The sequence below is a fragment of the Pteropus vampyrus genome, unplaced genomic scaffold (genome assembly GCF_000151845.1).
Source record: "Pteropus vampyrus isolate Shadow unplaced genomic scaffold, Pvam_2.0 Scaffold82, whole genome shotgun sequence".
Lineage (NCBI taxonomy): Eukaryota > Metazoa > Chordata > Mammalia > Chiroptera > Pteropodidae > Pteropus > Pteropus vampyrus.
The window spans coordinates 5,413,892-5,428,902 of NW_011888863.1; the positions used below are offsets into that span (position 1 = coordinate 5,413,892).

General features: G+C 35.1%; 1 long non-coding RNA gene and 1 pseudogene across 1 annotated transcript in view; one reads left to right on the forward strand and one right to left on the reverse strand.

Annotated features, from left to right (window-relative positions):
- LOC111741821 overlaps positions 1–15,011 on the reverse strand; it is a 45,613-nt gene that overhangs the window by 29,683 nt on the left and 919 nt on the right. The gene's annotated exons all lie outside the window — the stretch shown is intronic.
- LOC111741882 lies at positions 9,519–9,634 on the forward strand (annotated as a pseudogene).

Sequence of the window (15,011 nt, forward strand, 5' to 3'; positions counted from 1 at the left end):
GGCTCATCATATCCTTTGATAGACCCTTCTTGTAGCAGTTTAATCTTCCCATCTATACAAGGGAACTTGCCCTCATGCTGTAAATTACTTATCTTCACATCATTTCCTTATATATATAACAATGGTGAAGCATATATTTTAAATATCTTATGCTTATATATACCATATTATTAGAATAGCATTGTAACTATAACAAACCTATCTTACAGATAAATAAATTCTAATCACTATGTTGTACACCTGAAACTAATATATCACATGCTAACTGTAATTTAAAAATAAATTATTTTTTAAATGGTATTTTAAATTTTATCTCATGTTCTCTGGTTTACCAGTCTACTCTTTTTTGTTGACCGTTTTTACTACATTTTATGTTAAATATTAAGTGTATAAGAAAGAATTTTAATGGAATGTACAGGAAGTTTAAAGAACAATGCAATGAATACTTTTGTATTGTGTACTCTCCTCCAATCCTATTTCCTTCTTAAACTTCATGGTTTAGAATTGAGTTAATTATTCTTTTTCTTGTTTTTATTTTTTTAACCATGTGAGAATAACTATAAACAACACATAGTTTAATTTTGTATATTTTCGAAATATATATAGATTGAATTATATTGTAGGTATTCTTGGAGACTTGCTTTTCTCATTCAACATTATGCCCCTGCTATTCATCTATGTTATTCATGTAGCTGAAATTAAATTCTACTTCCATATAAATGTATTGTTTAAATGTATGGTTATACCACTCTCTATAAATCTATAACCAAACATTCAGGTTTCCAGTATTTTTTTGTTTTTGTTTTTGTTTTGGGGTTTTGTTTTGTTTTATTTTGTTTTGCTATCACAGACAGTGCTGTCATAAATAAGATTTACAAGTCTCAGATGTGCAGGACTTTTTTCAGAAATATTCCTAGCAGTAATATTTCAGGGCACAAGGAATGCATTTCTTCAATTACTAGCTAAGCCATATTATATATGACCACCTGTTGTGAAATAGCAGACCAAATGAACATCTTTATAGAAATGACAAAAACTTTTCTACTAGAGCATCTTGCCTCCACAGGGCATTCAGTGTTTTTTTGTTTTTTGTTCCTTTTCTCAAAGAGGTTGTGCCAATATATACTGCATCTGAAGAGATGTGATCAAATGATGGCAAGTACTGTCAAATTTTAAAATATCATCTATGTGGTCAGCACAAAGTGGTACATCACTGAGGTTTTAGTTTATTTTTTTTCTGAATTCTAAAGACAATAAGCATAGTTTTATATGTTTATTATTGACCATTTGACTTGCTTTTAAACATGAAGTACCTATTTTCTACTGGATTATTAAAATTTTAACAAGAATATTTATTCTATAAAATGTACAATTTGTACAGTTTGATCCAGTTTTACAATACATACACCCCTATAACTATATCACTATCAATATAAAGAATATTTCATCACCCTAAATATTTCCTGTCTTCTTTCTCAGTTGATCTCCTCATGTCAGAGTAACCACAAGTTTGATTTCTATCATCATAAATTAATTTTACCTGTTTGAGAATTTCAAATAAGTGGAATCATCATATAGTATGTACGTATTTATGTCTGGCTTTTTTCACTCAGAAAAAAATGTTTTTGAAATTCATTAATTTTGTTGCATCTCTTAGAGAATCATTCTTTTTTATTGCTAGGTAGTCTGTTTATCTATAGTCCTATTAGATATCTGGACAGCTTCCAGTTTTAGCTATTATGAATAGAGTTGTGGAACATCTTGTACAAGCTTTTGATAGATAATAAGTGTTTTAATATCCTCCTCTGCCAATTCTAACATGTGGGTCAGCCCTGGGTTGGTTTCTCTAGACTGAATAGTCTTCTCATTATAGGTTGTGTTTTTTCTGCCTCTGCATGTACCCGGTAATAATCTTGATTGAATGGCAGAGACTATGAATGTTACCTTGTTGGGTGGTGGATTCCTGTTGCTTTTCTTGAGCTTTATTCTGTTAGCAGTTAAGTTACTTAAAACAGCTTTCTCCTTTTGTGACTTACTTTTATGATTTGTTAGGCAGGCCTAGATTAGTTTTTCCTCTCTACCAGGGCAAGATCTTCCTAAGTGCTTTATCCGAGGCCCCATAAATAACGAGTTTTTCCAGTCTGGCTGGTGGGGACGGGTGTTGTACCCAGTCCTACATGAGGACCAGTCACTGTTCCTTCTAATACTCTTGATGGTTCTTTACTGAATCTCCCAAATGTTGGGTAGTTTCCCCACACATGTGCTGAATACTTGAGACTGCTCTGTAGATTTCCAGGCATTTCTCTCTCTGCAGAGATCTCTCTTCTCTAGTACTCTGCTCTACAAACTCTAGCTGCCTTGGTCTCCCTGGACTCTCAGCTTCATCTCCTCAGCTCAAGAAATCTGCCTGCACCACACCTTAGCAATTCACTCTGAAAGGATTTTATCTTCCAGGGTAGGGGTCATTGTTAATTCAAGATACAGAAGAAGTGGGAGAAGTGGGTAAGTCGGGGAAGGGGTGGAAAGAGAACCAGAACGACACCTGGATGAACCACTCCTCAGGCTAGTCAAGGGTGAGGAACATTTGCAGGGGTTCTGTGTTCTCTCTGACTCAGGAAAACATCCTGCTCAGCATCTGCCAGCACGAGTTATTGTTCTGGTCCTCATTGAGTCTTGGGGACTTGGCAAGGGTCCATTAGTTAACAAGAGGAAATATAGTTGAAAAGAGGATAATTCTTATTAAAGCAGAACACTTGCTGGGGTTAAACTTTTTCTGAGATGTTAATCTGTTTGAATACCTGAATGTTTACTGAGTGTCTTTTCACAAAAGTGGCTTGCACACCCCACAATAGTGTTGGCCAGGGTCCCAACTGATGGAGGATGAATAGTTGAAATGAGCAGGCTGGTTAATTGGGGGTTCTCTTCCATGTGGGATTTTTCTGAGGGGAAGTCCATGTTCTATTGGAGAATAGTGACCTTTCATGAAAAGCCTCCCAGAGGAGAGCCGGCTGAAACAGGGCTGCTTTGAAAATTGACTCAGAACATTTGGCCAAGCTCATGAACTTCAGCAGCTCTTTAAAGTTTTGCCTCCAGGTCCTGAATCCCTGAGTATCTCCCATGGCTGCTGCAACTATTCAACCCTCCTCACTTCATTATAGCAATGTTAGAAATAGAGTGCCATTTGCCATTTACAGCTTGAGTTAAACCGGTGACACTAAGATCCCACAGCAATGCATTTAAATTTCTTGATATTAGAACATGAAGGATAATGCGGAGCAGTTTCAATAAGTTTGAGAAAAAAATAAGAGCATAGTGCTAATGAAGCATTTAGAATTCATAGAAACTTGTTTTCCTTTAGTAAATCCTTTACAATCTCTCCTTCTAAATCACAACATAAAACTGGTTCCTTTCTTATTTTGTAAAATATTTACATTTTATATTTTTTCCTCTAAAAATCTTCTAAAGGTTCAAGTAGGTTTTGCCAAGGACATTTGAAGTCCAGATTGATGACAAGCATTAGACATCGGTGTCATTTGGTTTCTCTGTCACGTGGTTCCTGAGACATTTCTGAAACAGGAGTACAGTTCCAATGGCTGCAGAGAAAGAGCAGCCCACAAACTAGCTGGCATGCATGACTTACAAGGGATCTGCTGGGTCCTAACAGGCCTAACGATTTTCTGCAGACCCCAGCAAGGTGGTGCCGGCTGTGTTTGGAGTAACTCAGTCTGGAGCCAATTAGCAGTGTAGCAGTTGCTTGATTAAAGAACAAATGTCATTCAGTAGAAATGAAGAAAACAAATAAGAACAAAAATCAACTATAAATTTGCTTTTCTGAATAGGGAAAAAGAATATCATTGACCACTATACCAATAAGGGGGTCTTTCTGGTTTTCTGCAAAAGTATTAACATTACCTCCCTTTGGCTCATCATATCCTTTGATAGACCCTTCTTGTAGCAGTTTAATCTTCCCATCTATACAAGGGAACTTGCCCTCATGCTGTAAATTACTTATCTTCACATCATTTCCTTATATATATAACAATGGTGAAGCATATATTTTAAATATCTTATGCTTATATATACCATATTATTAGAATAGCATTGTAACTATAACAAACCTATCTTACAGATAAATAAATAATAAAGAATTAAAGTTTAATTATTAAAAATGTTTAATAATATTTTAATTTTTATTATAAAAAGATGTAAAATAGTTTTTAAATTTTAAACACATTTTGGAAAGCAGACAAGTAGCTGTAAAAGTGTCATCTACTTGTGACTGACTCCATTACTATCCAGCATTGGAATTCCTCTGAAAGAAAAAGGACAAAGAAAAGATGAACAGGCTCAGGCAAGTGGGGAATTTCTCTGCTTTCTTTAGGTTTTATTTTTATCTTTCTTTTGGAAACCTGTGAAATCTTCCCTCAAAACTTTTTGTCTATATGTACTTTATAATATTTGTATATGGAAACATATACAAATTTTTTCTCATCTGCCTCTAATGAGAAAACACTTTTTCTTTTTCCTTTGCATTCTCTTGCTCAGTTCCTTCTTAATGTGCCAGATACAGTGCTAAGCACTTTACATGGAGTCTTTTATTTAATCTACACACAACTCTATTAAAGAAGTATTATTATTCCAATTTTACAAAAGACAAAACTGAAGTTTCAGGAACTGTAGTGCCGAATGCAGAGGTCACATGAGGTGAGATCTTCATTTGAAATTCAGGAGTCTGACTCCAAAGTCCATATTCTTAAAATGACATATTAAAATCCGAAACTTTTCTGCAAATGTTGAAACTTATTTTCTTCCTTCATATTTGCAATTTCTATTTATTATAGATGGTATAGAAATGTTTATTCTTTTATGTAATGAAAAAAGAAATGCTAATTTTAAAATCTCCTTCTGTGTTTCAACACTTGTTTTGTATGCTTTTAATTAATTTCTCTCTCAGTTGCAGAACTAGACTGAAAGAATATGCTTTTGGCAAAAACAACCATTTTTGTCTTATTCTAATATTTCCATTTACAACAAAAGGAATCTTAGCTCATTCATTTAAGGGAAATAAAGTTTTTTTGGAATGTTACTAATAATGCTGATGTAATTTGCAAATATACAAATATCTTGGATCTGTCTGGCTTTAAAGACAATTTCCCCTTTTATCCATCTCCTGGAAAACATACTAGTCTAAGGCTCAAGAGAGTACATTCTGAATTTTGTTTGACTTTTGCATTTTTTTCACATCAAACATATCTTGTCTTTGGAATTTATTGACCACCGAGTATTTCAGAGGACTGCCATACTTGGTAAACTGGAGCTCTGTTCAGAAAATTCCATTATAGTTATTCTAAGAAGGCATCATGGGTAAATGCCTTTAGATTAGGGTCATTGACTTAGGGTCCATAGCCTTTAGCAGGTCCCATTTCAATTGTCTACAACATCTGTTTAGCAGAATTCCAGAAGTTTTATACAAGGTTATGAGCCACTGCTTGGAAAATTTCTAAAGTCACTTCTAACAAAATTATTTGCTTCTATAACTTTCATTTCTTACTAATTTTCTCTGTACATTTCATATTCATCTATTTAGTTAAAAAGTACATTAGATTTGTGAGATCTTTCTTGTAGTTTAAGCCTTCACCCTTATTCAATTACTTAAAAATCTCTCCCATGTAAGCACTGTACCAAACAGATCAAAGACCATGTCCTCTCATATTAAATCAGGTCATTTCATCATACATCACCATGATATCTTATACTTTTCTACTGTAGTATGCATCATGCTTTGTACTTATGAACAAGTAAATATCATGGATTTAAGATCTCAATTTATTTTCAGGTGCAATGGAAATAGAAAGAGAAATACATGATCTTCACCCTCAGCATAGAAAGAGAGAGGATTATTCTTGAAACCACTCACTTAAGTGCTGTGAGAGAAAAAGAAAATTGAAATAGAGAGTGGGCAACAGGAAAGGAAGGCTTCTCAGTGGAGACCAAACTTGGGGAAAGATTTGTGGAGAGAATTGGGGAGAGAATATGTCAAGGTCAGATGAAGAGCAGGATCATCAATAAAGATGAGGAAGACCATGTGATACAGAGACCCATCTAAGTATAACATAAAGGTCTTCAGAATTTTCTCAGTTACAGTCCTGTTTTCCCCTACCTATATCCGAGAATATAAAAAACAAGTGTTTTGTTTTATGTTAGGGACTGAGTAGAAGAAAGGCTAGAGCTAGGGCCAGGACTAGAGGGAAGTTGGATATGTCTTGGCTCTAGAACAAGACAGATCTGCACAGCCAAGATATATGATGAATAAGGAGCTTTCGAAAAAGGAAAAGAGCAGCTCTGGGATCCATTGCAGACGTCTGAACCACAGCCTTTGAGCACAAGATGCCCAGGAGTTGAAGAGCACAGGAGGGTCAGACTTGTGTGAGGCCCATGGGCAAGGTACTAAAAGCAATTGTGCAACAATTACTAAGCAAACTCTCTACAAAGAGGAAACACAGAATATCTGTCAGCCAAGCTGTATCTATCCCTCCAGGACCTTATGAGAGCCAAAAAGAGGATAATCCAGTGCAGAAGCAGAGCCAAGCAAGAAGTACCAGATGAGGGGTCCTACAGAATGGTTCTAAAACCAAGATGGGACCCAGCGTATTCCTAAGTACTCACCTAACATCTACATAGGAAGAGCAATAATTGTGAGGACAGGTCAGCTTGATAGGTATCTGCCTATAGAAGGGTTCATTTTTTTCTGTTTAATTAAGGTGTAAAACATGATTTTGTATATATAGCAAAATGATTGCCACAATCAGTTTAGTTAACACGCAACAACATTGCACAGTTACAATATGTTTCTCTTGTGTAAGAACTTTTAAGATCTATTCTCTTAACAACTTTCAAATATACAAAACAGTATTGTTAGCTATAGTCATCATGTAATGCATTATGTCCTTAGAACTTATTTGTTTTAAAACTGTAAGCTTGTACCCTTTGACCACTTTCACCCAATTCCACCATCTCCCATCCCTGGCAACCATCAATCTGTTCACTCTTTCTAAGAGTTCAGTTTTTTCAGAATCCACATAGAAGTGAGATCATACAGTATTTTGCATCTGTCTGACTTATTTTACTTAGCATATTGCCCTCGAGGTCCATCCATATTGTTGCAAATTGCAGGATTTTCTTCTTTTTTTAACTGAATAATATTCCAGTGCATATATACCACATTTTCTTATCCATTCACCTATGGACACTTAGGTTGTTTCCATGCCTTGGCTATTGTGAATAATGTCTCAAAGAACATGAAGAGTATAGATATGTTTTCAAGATAGTAATTTTGTTTCCGTGGCATATATGCCCAGAAGTGAAATTGCTGGCTCATACTGTATGTAGTTCCATCTTTAATTTTTTGAGGAATCTCCATACCGTTCTTCAAGGTGGCAGCACCAATATACATTCCCACCAACAATACACAAGAGTTCCCTTTTCTTAATATCCTCACCAACATTTGTTATTTCTTGTCTTTTTTTTATAATAGTTATTCTAACAGGTGATAGCTCATTGAGGTTTTTATATGCATTTCTCTCGTCATTAATGATGTTGAGCACCCTTTCATGTGCTTGTTGGCCATCTGTATACCTTCTTTGGGAAAATACGTCTACTCAGTTCCTCAGCATATTTTAATCAGATTTTTTTTTTTACTATTGAATTATACGAGTTCTTTATATATTTTGAAATTTAACTTCTTATCAGTTTAGTGCTCTATTATTAACAGTAGAATTAGGCCAAGGTTGTGCAAAGTTTTATTTGATATAACGTGCTTCACCCCAACAAGGATGCGAGTTATAGAACAGTCCCAACCTACCATATCTTTATATAGAAGGAAAGGGTTTCATAAGTAAAAGAAGCATAAAGATCTTTTGGCTCTGAGCAGTGACATTATCATATAAAACAAACAATTGCTGCTAATATTTCTGTTTGCAGAGCATTAGTTTTCAGATGAACTATCACAGGCATATTTCTAGAACAAGGAAATATTTTAGCTTTCTGGTAATTCTTCAGTGAAATGCAGAGCTATGAGTATCTTTTTGCACATAAAGAATTCTGAATTATTTTTAATTCTCTTCTTTAAAATGAGGACTTGAATTTATAGAGCCATACAATTTCATTAAGTGCCAGTTAGTGAAGGCCAATTCTCCTGTGGTCTCATCTTCCCTCTTCTTTTCCTCTTCACTCTTGCAGGCTAAACAATGAACGTACATGACTAAACTACTTAAGTTGAATTTCTGGTTTTCAGTGCTTTCTTTTCCATTTTGTTAGCAAGGCATTTCTTCCCAGTAATAGAATTCATAGAAGAAAATTGATGAATAATTCATTTTGTTTTTGCTGTAGGTTTAAAAAAGAGAGAGACCTGGCAAGGCAGATTTTCAACAGATTACTGAGCTTCTGAAATTTTAGCAGAATTAAATGAAATCATTATTTGAAAAGTAACACACAAGTCAATGAGTTAAAAAGAAATATTTTAGTTTCTGATTAGAGCTGATTGTACTAGCACCTCCACCCTAAATGTAATTAGTTTTGGATGCTTCCAAATGCCTTTCTTTCTGCTTAAAAAAAATTGCGATGCTATGCCAGCTTTCCAAGTATTATCTAAACAAACAATGTATTAGCAATGTTGACTTGAATTCAAATGAATGATAAGGTAAAGGATGTCTATCAGTTTCCATTTAGAATGAATATATTTTTAAAAGGGACACCATTCTGGGTAATCATGATTCTACAGTATTAAAGAATTCCCTGTTAGTTCTATTTTTATTTTTTTTCTTTTTAAATACTATTTGTGTTGAGGGAGCAACTGTTTAAAAACTCACGGTACATATATTTTATTTAAAATGGCAATCTAAATAATTCCAATGAGATTATAACTTTTTTAAAAAGTATTATTTTTTTTATTTACTTTTTTTTTATAATACAATGCAAATTTAAAATGCAAAAAGAGGCTGAGGACAACACACATGGCAAGACCAAAAGAGAGCTTAACACCAAAATAAAAAATATTGTACAGATGTAAATATTCCATGGTTCAAGTTGCAGCTAGATACAAAATAAGAAAATATTTCTGTTAGAATTCTGTTTTCCATTAATTTTTTTAAAAATGTTTAAAAATGTCTGATCTGTGCAGACGTAGAGAGTACAGCCTAACGAACCCCACATACTCTGCACCCAGCTTCAGCAATCAACATGTGTTTGTCTTTGTTTCATCTATATTCTACCATCTTATGTCATTCACCTAGGATTATTTTGATGCAAATCCTAAACATCATATCATTTTATAAGTACTATGCATGTTAGTATGTATTTCTAAAAGACAAGAACTATTTTTTTAAAGTACAACCTTAATACAAATATTACAGTTTTAAAAATTAACAATCCCGGACATGGTTCCATGGTGTAGCAATTAGCACATCTGCTTTATACGCAGAAGATCCTGGGTTCATGCCCCAGTGGAGCCATAGCCCATGGTCTATGGCCATTCCACCCTGAACAAGCCTAATGTCTTATCTTGGAAGCTAAGCAGAGTCGGGCCTGGTTAGTACTTAGATGGGAGACCACATGGGAAGACCAGGTGCTATAGACATAAATAACAAACAAATGAATAAATAACAATCCCTTAATGTCATCATATAGCCAATCAATGTTTAAATTGCTCTGAAAATTATCTTGTAAATGTTTTTTAATAGTTGTTTTGTTCAAATCAGGACTTACACAAAATCAACACATTTAATTTGCTTGAGAAGTCTTTTAAGATATCTTAAAGCTATGTTCTTCTTCTTTTTCTTTTTCCTTGCAGTGTCTTCGTTGAAACTGGGTCATTTGTTCTATAGTTTGCCACATTCTGGTTTTTGCTGATTGCATCTCTTGGTTATCAGTTGACTTATACTTTCGTTTCCCATATTTGCTGTAAACTGGTAGCTAGACCTAGAAGCATTATCAGCTCAATCTCTGACTGATTTTTTTGGCATGAATACATCATAGATGTTTTGTGGGGGGGTTTCTCTGTACTTCCATTAGGGGAATATCTGGTTTTCTGTCGTGTAGCACTAAATTTGATTAGTCAGTTTTGGTGTTGTCAGCCTGATCTAACCCTCATCAGCTCTCGATCTAGTGTTTTTAGTAGCCACTGTTGATCACTGCTCTAGATCCAGTATTTCAAGAGGAAAAGATTGTATCTTTTTTAAATATATGTTTAAGAAACAAGAGGAGGGTGTGATGAATGACAAAGCTTCCTGTGCCATCTTCCTGCAAAGTCTGATCATCACAAAGTTGTCCCTAAGTTGGTAGACACATAGCATCGGCCTGGACACTGTAAGCCAGGCTTACTATTGGAGGATGCAAGGAAAACTAAGACACAAGCCCAAAAGAAAAAAGTCAACAGTCAAGCCTTTAGTGTATACTGTTCTTTGTACCTTAACATTTTACAAGCAACATCTGTAGAGGAAAAAATAGAAAAACACCACTGATATACGCCCGTCCTCACTTCTACTTCTGTCAGCCCATTTATCCATGGAGGCTTGATAGTAGGAAGAAGGAATAATTCTTCCCATTCTCCCTCAATCTGATCATTTTTGATGATTTTCTACTTTTAACTAATACAAGGAAAGGGGCAGGGATCAAGTGGAAGGAACTGGAAAGGATGTTCCAGACCAATAGCTACCAGTACATTTTGTTCAATTGAATTTTAGTTGCCCAAATATTTTTTAACTAAACTTTACACAATCTATAAAAGAACCAAACTCAAGAGCATCATGAAATGTTGGGGATGAATATGAATTATTAGAATCTGGCCTTAGCTCCTGTTGTGACATGACTGCTATAATTGGTCTGTGGGAGCAAGTGTAATGAAGCAGTGGATTGTTATGCCAGTAAGGGTTTTCCTTAACTCCCTTTCCAGTAATTAAGGAGAGTACTGAGTCCCTATAGTTGGCACCTTGGTCAGATATGTTAAAAATGAACTTTCATGATGGCAATAGACACCACACACAGGCTAGCCTTGTCTCTCCCCAGAGCGTTTCTGATTAAGTGATGAATGAGTGAAAACTTCCTCTTGGAAGGCCGTGTGTGTGTGTGTGTGTGAGTGTGTGTGTGTGTGTGTGTGGAAATTGTTTCAAAGACTCTTTAAAGCAGCATGGAAAAATCAAGAAAGTATTCCAGCTGAATTAATAAAGTTAGCCCTTCAGTGGTAGCTTTTGAAAATTCTTTGCAAACACTAACTAATCCATCTGGCAATACTTGGAGTCCAGTTACACTCTCTATATTTTGTTCTTTTAGAGTTTAGAGAAAGGGACTTGGCTTCTATCTCATATACTTATGCCCTGGCCTCTCTCTTTTCCTAGTCTGTTTATTCACTAGAATTTTTAGAAGTCAGATTTTCTGCAAATTACTAAACCTCTCAAGGTAGAGACAACTATTTTTCTGTGTGATAGTTACTAAGGACTTGATCTTGAAGGCTCTGGCTCTGGGGCAATAAACAGTGAAAGCAAACATTTATGAAAATAGAAGCCCTGCTTTATGAGCATGTTTTCTGTAATAAAAATGAACAATGGATGTGATGCATGCAAAACTTTCAATACACTAACTACAACTCTGTTGACCTAAAATGTTTTTCAAGTAACATATGGACTATATTGGTAAGAGTTCCCTTGAAGTGATTTTATGACCCAACTATGTCCTTAAATTTTGAAATAGTATAAAAGTAGAGTTGGTTACTAGAAAATAAAAAAGCTTTTATAGATAAGCAAGCATATACACAGAGATATAAAGGGTTTGAAGGATGATATAAAATATTGATTTTATTCTCTCCTTCAGAATCAACCTGAATTGATAAGCAGGAATAGTCTGTCCTCTCTAGTCTCACTCTGCCTTACTACCTTGGTCTCTCAGTATGGATTGAGGGCTTAAAAGACTACACAGTTTTCCAATTGATGAGACTAGAGCAGTAAACAAAAGAAAGGTCCTTCTCTTCTTGAGCGCACAGTTAAAATAATAAATGATTATAAATATCTATACATATATACACTAATGTTAAGTACATATAATGCATTTATTTATGTCAATATTAATTTATTTCACATATATTTAAATGATGTGTGAATGTATCTCAGGTATTGATAAGTGCCATAAAGAGGTCAGGGAAGCCCTCAAAAATAAGATAGTTGAGCAATGACACAAAGGAAGTAAAAGAGTGAGCCATGTAGCTATTTGAGGAAGAACATTTCAGATATAGAAAAAGCAACTGCCAAGGCTCTGGGGCAGAAAAGTACAAGAGTGTTCACAGACTAGCAAGGAGGCTGGCTTAGTTGGAATAGAGTGGCCAGAGGTAGAGCCATATAAAAAGATATCAGAAAAATGTGTGTGTGTGTGTGTGTGTGTGTGTTCAAACCTCCATCTTTTGAAGATTCGGTTACTGTCCCCTCTCCTGCCATGTTTCTTCCACTTGGCCTCTGACTCTATTGATAATCAGGTAATTATATCTGGTTTTCTTATTGATGGAGCCAGGCCATGGATTGTGGGGGACAAGACTAGGGAAAAAGAATTCACGTTCTTTAGATGCTACTATGTATTTTTGCAAGAGATGGGAGTAAGGGGGGTGATTAATGAACAGAATAGCCTTCTGGTCAATAAAGAGTCTACTAGACATACAAATCTTTTTTCCCCCCACTAATATTGGCCGCCTCTTAGTTTTGGTGCATTTTTATGCTTGCAATCTTTGTCTCTTCTCTACTTTACCAAACACCTTCTTCTGTTATCCTACCTTAATATGAGTCAGGAAGGTGAAGGAGTGGTAGAACATCTCACTATAATTATCTTTAATATTTTATTTCTTCAGTTATATTTAAACTACATTTTTAAAAGCTACACAGTAAGACATATGAGAAATAAAACAGCAATTAAAATTAAATACCAGGTGCATTATCTTCCTCTTCCCTAAACCCTACCCTCCAAGGGCCAGTAAAAAACATTTGCTCTTGTACATGTTTACCCTTACTGAAAACAAATATAAATTCATATGTTTGAGAAGTTAAGTGAATTAGACACTATTCCAAGTTGCAGAACATTTCAGGTCGCTTCGACATCAGGTTGGAGGATTCATATAGGTAGATAATACAGAGCATAGATTTTTGAATTTGCCAAAGTTTTGTCCAGAGTTGAGGAGAAAAGTTAAGATTCAGAATCAAGATTTATTATTGTGTGGAAAAAAATTACAAGATGATATTAGAGATTGATCTTAGTTTTCTATTTTTTCATAGCCTAAGAAGTTTTGGCTTGAGTGGTAGCTTATTATTTGCCAGAAAAAGATTTCTCTGTTTGTACTCAGATAAATGTGGCTCTTATTACTGTGAGAATATGAATATTCTAGAATTTGGCCCCTCCTGTGCCTTTCCATCATTTCCTCCTACTAGTCACACCCCACATGCCCTAGGGCTGGATTTAACCTTAAGTGATGTAGAGATCAATTTAGGAATTCAGTATGGAACTAAATCCTTTGTCAATAGTAATTTTTAAATGATTTTTAAATAAACTAATTTGCTCTCAACATTGTGATTAGGATAATCATTCCATTGGAATGTAAGTACAGCAGAGATAAAGGGTATTTAAGCAATAAAGGCTGATTATTCCATTCTCTTCTATGAATAGTTAATGTTTGTACCCCAGGAGGACTATAGACTGAAAATACATCTGGGTTTTCCTTTATGACTCTTGCAGATTCAAGCTGGACTAAGCATGTTGGTTTGCAATAAATAGAGACATAAATCAGGAAAATCGCCAGTCTAACTTTGATTGTTCAAGAGAATTAATGCCATTGAATCTATTTTTTATAGTTCTCTGTTTCCTAGGCCTTTTAATGTGGTTTTCCTGCACAACAAGAAGAAATATCATTAAATTTTATTTATGAGTAATTTCTTTGGTAATGGTTTTTCATTACATTCTCACAGGGTGTCTTGAGATTTGGGATTATTTTTATAATTATTTTACAATCATGTGACATACTTGTAAATGGAGAACGTTGGGTAGGATTGAGGGTGGAAGAGACCTGACTTGCCTAATAATGACAACAACAAGAAGCCCTTTGTGTATGAACATGAAGCAATGGAGTCCTCCTCAGCAGGGTGATTTGAAGGCTTCTTTTTTTCCTAATAGAGGTGACCATCTATGCCAATCTATCCATGTATCTATCTACCCATCTTTTCCTACATCAATCTCCTATTACTAACACAAATCATAGGCTACAGCTCTAGGACCTGGAAAACAAGCTGAATTCTCAGGTCCTCCTGAAGACACATGGAGATGATCACCAGAGACAACTTGGTAAAAATGTAGAGGTGCATCTCCTCACTTTGGGAAGTGGCTGCATTTATTTGACGAATGAGATGCCTGTTCTCAGCCTTGCTCTCAATTAGCATCCATGCTCATTCATATCCCAGCCCCTCATCAACATACTCACCAAAAGAGCACACAGATACCTGACAGAAAAACAGAGATTTTCAAACAAACCTCTCTTTCTGTCTCCCAAAACACTCATACTCCAACAGGAAAGGAAAGACAGAATGTAGGCCACTATTAATTATCTATTGCTGTGTAACAGGTTACCACAAACTTAGCAAGTTAAAACAAACCACTTCATTATATCAAAGTCAGAAAGATGGAGACCATGATGAATAAAAGTCTAAGAAATGGGGTTTCACTTCTCATCTAAAAGGTTACTCTCTGAGAAGGAAAGAGAATCCTTTACCCTTCCATTGCATCTTGCACTCAGCCTAAGCTCTGCACTCCCCGCCTATCACATTAGAAGTGATAACAATTGAGGGTCACATACATATGTAAATTTAAATAATATTTGACTCCTCTGCCAGGGAAACATGCTTTGTCTGTAGGTTTGTTTATTTGTTTGTTTTGTATCCCTGCCTGGCATAATGATACTTAGTAGGTGCTCAGTATATGTTAGTTGAATAAAT